This window comes from Cuculus canorus, chromosome Z, assembly GCF_017976375.1.
Source record: "Cuculus canorus isolate bCucCan1 chromosome Z, bCucCan1.pri, whole genome shotgun sequence".
In the NCBI taxonomy this organism is placed as follows: domain Eukaryota; kingdom Metazoa; phylum Chordata; class Aves; order Cuculiformes; family Cuculidae; genus Cuculus; species Cuculus canorus.
Window position 1 is genome coordinate 17,375,286 of NC_071441.1, and position 8,105 is coordinate 17,383,390.

The following is an 8,105-nucleotide window of genomic DNA, read 5'->3' on the forward strand; positions in this document are numbered from 1 at the left end:
ATACACACACACAGAGCTACAGAATGTTTGCAGGAGGCTTGCTTCCTAATAGAGGTATCATGCCTGTTTATTATTTACTGCTAGCTTGCTTTGCAAGAATCATTTATGCTTTTAATATTAAAAGTGACATCTAGTCTCAGAATTTCATGAAGTATTCTGAACACTCCAGTTCTGTACAAGCTGGGTGGGTGGCCAAGCCCAAAGTCTTAACTCCGTTTCATATTGCTTTCTTCAGACCACAGGTTTGAAGAATACGTCAAGGAGGTTTTCCTTTCCCCCAGCCAAAGGCAGTATACACCTTGGTAATATGTTCCTCTTCAGTTTATCAAGATGAGGGGTACAGCAAACAGGCTGCAGAGTAGAATCAACCCATCCACCAATGCAGAAAAGTGTGCCACGCAGGACAAGCCAGAAGGGAAAGATGGGAAAAAGAGCCAACAGAAGTATAAATATATTTTTAAGAGGATTTGGAGAGTATATACATGCCATCAAGATAATAATATCTGGTCAAACCCTCCTCTAGATTGTTTGCACTACTTGCATTAGTACTTCTGCTCTTCCACACATTTTGCAGACAGAACCTATTCCTTTTCAATAGCATGCTACCAATTACAACCTCACAGTGACTAGATGTATGTTCACTGAGACACTGGGAAAGTGTTTCACCTGAAAACCAAAGTTTTTCATATTCAAGCAACAATAAAACCAAGGAGAACCTTTAAAATTTAACTTTTTTCAAAGGGTAGTCATTATAGTCACAGAAGAAATAACTTAATCAAAAGCCTAGTAATCTGTAGAACAGCATATATTTTCCGATAAGTTCACTGGTAACTTCCTTAAAGCCTCATAGTAACTCAATAGCAAGCTCAGAGCTTTGCCTCAAAATAAAGTATAATTAGCATCCAACTGATATTGTTTAAATGGCTTTGCCACAGCAGAACCCAAGAAAAGCTGATTTCTTTGTACTTTAAAAAAAAATTCCAGGGATATTCTTCACTGTAATGTCTTATCTCTTCTTTCTCACATCATCACTCATGGTCTGCTTTCACACTTGGTTCCTTGCAATATCAAACCCAAAAAATTCTGGGGCTGTCCAAATTTACACCTTTGTACAAATGTGGAGGTGACCCAGACAAAAGCAAAACCACTCAAACATTGGCTCACTTCAGTACAGCAAAGCCAGTACACACACATTGTCACTCTTTGGGCTATATTCAGTACCTCAGAAATTGCTATTTCTTTACATACGGATCTAAGAAAAAGGTAAGGCCCAGGCATGTGATTAAGGCCTTAAACCAGATCTAAATTGGATGTCATGTTAGAGACCCTGCATTTTTCAAAGCAATAGAAGTAACAACAGGAAAACTCCCAGAGCAGTATCAACAAACAAAGGTGGAGTTTTTTAGCCAATCAAATTATAAAACAAACATTTCAAAGACACAGGGTAATGCAGATTGTTCACAGGGACAAACCAGTTGACCAGCCCAATGCATTTGCAGGACCGTGGTCCACTTATTAATACTTGTATTGCACCAACATATCAAAACCCATTTCAGAGTGATTAAATATGCAAGATATTTGCCAGCAGAAATGCAACACTGATTTGTCATAGAGGCCATTCCTGATGCTGCAAAACAGGCAAAAAATCAAGCCGAGTTGCTGCAGCCACAGCAGGAAGCAATCAGTCCCTCAACGCAGAGAATACAGGCATGTGCTCCTGATATGGCAACCTGAATTTCTACCAGAAATTACATTTTACTTCCATGGCTCATTCATGCTCCAAACATTTCTCTTTCCTCCTAATATTTAACTAAACCTTAATCTTTCTCTGAGGAGGCCTGCATGGATTCTGGCAAACTGGAGATTAAAATTCTGTTTCAGGAAATGGAAAAATGTTTCTGGAAACAGCAAAAGTTGCTTTGCAACTGTCAAGAACTGGGTTTCTCAGAAAGCCTTTGAGTAAGACCTGCCTATAAATTTTAAAGCAACTTTGTGGCAGCAATGGGATTTCTGTGGAGGCAATGAACAGTGAGAAGAAGAAATTGAAGTTGGATTGTGCTATGTGAGACAGCAGTTACTTTACACCAAAGAGTGTTCAAGATGTAACTGTGCAGCCACCGCATCTTTTCATTAGCTTCAGTTGCAGATTTTGCTTTTCAGGAGCGTAAGACCCACTGGCTGTTTACTTTAGCTGTAAACCAAGACTCTGAGGATGTGCATTGGTACTGGAGGCTGCAGCATGAAAGCTCACATACAGCATGCTACTGCTGCAAGACTGGCAATCACAAGGGACAGCTGCAGACTTTCCCCACACACCTGATCCGGGAGCACTTTTAGCTGTGCCTGACTCCTGAGGCCAAATACTTCAAGTCCCAAGGCCCACCATTACCAGTTAGGATTGCTAGGTCCATACCAGGTACCTTGATCTCAGGTCTTCAGACCTTTGTGTTGACGTGTCTGTACCAGTCTACTACCTTTAATTAGCCTTATGACTTGTTACTTATGTAGTTGCCTGTATATGTGCTGTACAGATGATCTTCCCCCTTCACTCCTTATTTTCCTTCCTAACTAGAACAAGAGACATAAGGATAAGCCCTGTTAAACAAGTGTAACGTCTCCTGCTAGTAGGTCTTCAGTTGTTTCAAAAGCAGCAGAAAAATTAAACCTAGCAACTTTTACATGTAAACCACCATTAGTACTGGTGCTAATTAATGCAAGGGTCCTTTATATTTGTAATGGTGAACATAATCAGCTCCCACTCTCATTACATTTTGCTGTGTTTTTTCCTAAGTTGATTCTATTATTTTATCTTTGCAGCTTTGCATTAAATACAGCCCACCTTCTGCATAGGACAGACCATGGGAAGTCAGAGTAATTCCCACAGAAAGCCTCAAAGTTACAGCTAAACAACCAGTATCTTTAAATGAAATAGGGTAAAACATACACCTCGGCAATTTTCTCCAAAGGCAAATTCATTTACTGAAAAGGAGTTATAATTTGAATTTTATTGCTAATATCTGGCATCATGTTACAGCTACTAGAACTCCATTATATTTCTGTCAACTAGATTAAGCAATTCTGTAGTAGCTGGTTTGTTCATTTTCTGCATTTATGGCCCATGATCAAGTTGGGTTTTGCTCGGGGGAAAAAAAAAAGGCAGGTATCTCCATTTATCAGAAGCACTAACATAACTTCTTTTTGGCTGCTTTCCCTTCCCTCTGGGTGTTATTTTACTTTTACGTGGTCAAGTCACTCATCCATAACTCAGTTTCTATTAAAATGTTCAGGACATAGTTCATTCACGTCAGCAGGGTCAACTGCAGCAATGAACAATGGCCTGGTTGTGCCTTCCAGGATTCTTCAGCAAGGAGATGCATTTGGATTTGCTTTTTTGTACTTATCACAGAGAAGACAAACATAATCAAATGGTTGATCACAACAATAGACTCATCAGAAAACAGAAACAGGGATTTTGCAGGGCTGTTTACCCAGAATCCATTCTCAGAAAGAACTGAGGACCAGCCTGTTGTGAAGAAGAATAATCGCTGAGGGATGGATTCAGCAGCTACACAGCTCCCCCTTTCCTCAGCCCAAGTTTGACATTCCAGTTTTTAAACACTCCCCAATCCCACACTTGGAGACAAGAGAAGCTGCCGGGTGCGCTGCCCTTCGCTGACAATGCTCCAGGACTACATCACTTTCTGATTCTGTGCAAAACTAGCCAAATCTTAACTGAACTGTCTGAGCAGGCACTTCACTCATCATTATGCCTAGACTTGGAGGACAAACATGATCTTCTCACGAGTCTTGCCAGCTAACCCAACCTTGGACATTCAGGTCAATTAGCACCATCCAACAGAGGATGTGGCTCCTCTCCCTTTAAAGGCCAGCAGTCACTGTGCTTCCTGAAGCATAAATATTCACAACCTCATCATGTCTCCAATGCAGGAGAAGGCTGCAGCCACCAGGAGAATGGATATTCAACACAGAAACTATGCAAAGTGCCAATTGTTTAACAGGGAACGTTTCAGTTTAATTTTAAACTGTCTATGAGGAATACCCACACTTCACGCTCCGTCAACTAACCTGGCAATTGCAGAAAGCCTCCAAGGCTGCTGAAACCTTTGTCAAATCAAGTCTATGTCACTCTGCCCCTCAGCTGGACTTGAACAGCATGCAGAACCCAGCAGCTGAGTTGTTCAGAAACTTGAAGTAGATTTGAAAGAAATCTGTCACAAAACCCCAACTGAACAATAATAGAGAAGAGGCAGTAGAGAAAATTCTGTTTTGATGAAATGATGGCCAAACAATCTTGGACAAAGCAAGTGAGTTGTTCCTGCAGGTTAAACCAGCTCACAGAGTGCAATGCATTTCCTTAATGCAACCAAAATCTCCACTTTCTGCATCTGGTCATCTGAAGGTAACATCTCTCCATGCTTGAGTCTGAGTGTTTTTTCTTGTTGGGATCCACTACCGTCCAGCCCTTGTCTCCACTCTTTTCCAAGGTAGCAATATTGAAGCCCATCTTCTGTTGTGTTTGTCTGCTCCAACAGCCTTTAAACAATGGAAGGTAGGATCACTGCCCAAAGGTTAATCTCTACAATGATGGGACAAAGGCCACCTCTTCAACCTCCTCACCTGGTGACTGCAGTGAACAGTGCCTCACCAGGGAGAGAGAGCAGCCTCCAAGGCACTGGGGAGGACAGTAATGGTGCCAGCAGCACCTCTGTACTGTGAGCGTCTGTCCAGCAACCGAAATGAAAGTGACTCACTTCATGCAGACTGAAAAAAAGTACTAGGTAAGTGCTATGGGTAAATTTTTCTTTAATATCTCCAATTCTTGCTATTCCAGTTTATGAAATGCCTCAGGTTTCTGAAACAGACTATAGAACTATTCATTTAATGACCACAGAGAAGTAAACCACTACAGCTATTTAATTTTAGGATGACTCGGTTCTTCATGTCTTCAGCTCTTTATGGCTTTATGACTTCAGAACCTGATTTGGCTGCCTTAGTTTCAAATGAGGACAAGGCACGCAGTACAAGAAGACATAATGCCTCCATTCCTGAACTACATGTACAGAGATTTTAAATCAATCTTCATCTAAGAAAGCCATAGAAAATAATTTTAAGATTCTTCAGCCAATGAAAACAACACAGATAATACAATTAGCTGACTGGTCTTGAAAATTATAAAGCTGATGTGCTCTAATGAAATGAAAAAGAAGCAGTGCCTTGCCAGCTTAGTGGACTGGCTCCTGCTCCACCTGGGTTTCTGGAAGCAGCTCCATCCTTGGGAGGCTTTGTCATCTGATCACTTGCGTGCTGACAGCCACACGCATTTTCAGTTCTAATCTACCTTACAAGAAGTCTGGAATCTGAGGCCCGGCAAAGAAATAAACCATCTAAACCTGCTTATGGTTTTACAGGATGCAGTTCTGTTCTTCAAAGAAGGTGAAGTTTCACCAGCTTTGGCATTCACATCCCAGTTTAGCCAAACCTCAGAAGTAAGAGTGCATCTTTAAGAACATTATTAGCAATATGAATGCCAGAGAAGTGGTTCTCCGACTGTCTGCAATAACATCTGCATGTATTTTGCCTCTGTTCAGCCACAGCATCATCTGTTTTTTCAATTACTTGAAATTACTTTTCCAAACCAATTTCTTTTTTCCCCTTTCTTTTCGTTTGGTAATGTACATAGTTTTACTCCTTTGGATGTATCTTCTTCACACAGCTTTTTTATATATAGCCTCTACCAATCAAAATCCAAGAGAAGAGGAAGAAGTTAAGTTTGTCATAGGAACAAAGGATAATTTTGTTAATTTTTTCCTTTAAATACAAATGGAGTAAAATACATGTAATCTAGTGATGGGAAGTTCATAACTGCTCTATCAGTTCAGGCCCAGGGTAGCTGAGCACATGCATATGTCCCACTAAAGCAAATTAAATGGAAATTCAGCCATGTCATATGCTGATTGTATTCAGAGCCCTTAGCCCTGCCATATGGCAGAAAGGAAGTTCTGGACTCCAAAGCAGCTTAAATAAGAGTTAAGTCATGAAATTTAATTGATATGGCTATCTTACAGCCTTTAAAAAGCTGGGACTGCTGCATTAGAAGGTGATAAACAATAATAGGAATCAAAAGCAAACATAACATTTCCTGGAGGCAATAAACTGATGCCTTCAATTCTGCCATTTCAGACCTCTGTAGAAGTAGGACTTCTACGTTTCCACTAAGTGGAAGTTCTTACAATTCATCCACAACTAATTTTCCCATGCATCAGATAAAAATCCACACACCACCTGTATTTTCATCCTACTTCCCATGGCTCCTAGCAATTTAGCACTAAAATATTTGCTTGTAATTATTTCCAGTTGCATGATTTCCAGTTCCTGTTACATTTATGAATAAACGGTGAGTTGAACCTCTACAGTACAAGATGCGGTTATTCTGATTTCCCAGCTGTTATGCTATGGTGGTAATAATGCCACCTGCGGCGTCTCTGTATAATCTCTAATCTTCTCATTGCCCCAGGTAAAGCTTAAACTTGCCATACTTTCCATCTCTGAGAACAAACTCCGACAGAGAAAAGAAGCTTAGCAATAGAAAAGCTGCTGCCTTCAATTAAATCACAATGAAGTCTGCAATTGTAGTCCAGGGAAGAGTCTTCTAAATAAATTTGTGTGTGTTATAGCAAACACTTAAGATGCAAGGTGGAAGTCAATTCAATTAGCACATCTTTAAATTGGTTTCTACAAATAACACAGCAAGCATCATTAAAAACAATTCACCTGCCTTAAGCAAAAAAAATCAGACTTATCTGCCCTCTCTGCTGTATCTAGCACAGTCTCCTGAGTCTTTTTGTAATCCCCTAGTGAAGATGCAGTAAATTTTCAAGATATTTCAGAAATGTATTTTTTACGAGGAACTGAGACAAGCTTCAAGCACTTTTTCCTAAATTATCTTTATTTTCAAAATGTACTAACTCAAGTTTAGCTTACCTCGATGAGAGATGGCAGCAGCAATCATGCTACATGCAAGCATTTCCACTTAAGCAAACCTCTTCTAAGACACCTATGCTACAGCTCTGTAGCAAGAAAACTTATTGTCCGTCTTCCTTTACAATATACAGTATCTGGCTCCTTCCTGTCCTATTCGAGAAAAAGCCTCATCCAAATTTTCATGGCTTTTGAGCTCTTCCTTTCCAAAGGACGGTACTGTAGAGATTCATATGGTGTTTATATAAATTTACCATAAAAAAGTGAAAGAGCTCAGTAGTTCTGAAAGGAAAAAAAAGGGTTAGAATAGAGTGTTCAACAATCAGTTTGAAATACCAAATAGCGTTGGAGTACTTCCAGTGCAGGTTTACTGCATCTTACTAACATAGCACATTGTTCTGAAATATCGTTTCTATGTGAGTGGAAACTACCACTGCCAAGAACACCACCAGTTCTGTAAAAACACTAAACAGAAACAGATGTTATACCTGAACTAAAAATCAAAGCCACACTGTAAACACAGACTAGTGTGCCACATGTACCCCACATTTGCTGCCCAAATACTGGTTTTCTCATGTTTATACATTCTGAGTCTAATGCCACATTAATGACATAGCAGCCATAGAAAAGCTCAACAGGCCAAGTTTGTTTTAATCATAATTACAGATTAGGTGACAAATTTCTAGTCTTTCCTTTCACATCCTCTTACTGCAATGTCAAGGAAAATACATACTGAGGCACGTATGTTTGTATATTCTAACCTCCTGACTCCATATCCAGCATATAAATTCATTAGCAAGAATAGTTGTACAAATTATGTCTCCGTGTCTATTTTTTAAAGCTCATTATTTCCTTTTCTTTCTTACTTAAATTTTCCATGTTACAATGCATTCAACACTTTTTTCTGTTTCCAACCACTAACAAATTGGTGGGCTGGACTCATTCACCAGTGCTGACAGCCAGAAGCAGCACTAGCACCCTGCTTATGCATCTTTCCTGAATGCAAAAATCAGGTTTTTTTTAAGAGATGCTCCATGCAGCCAGCACAGGGCAGAGTGGGTGGAAGAAAATTAGCACGGGGCTTCTTCAGCAGAACTAAGGCAGAA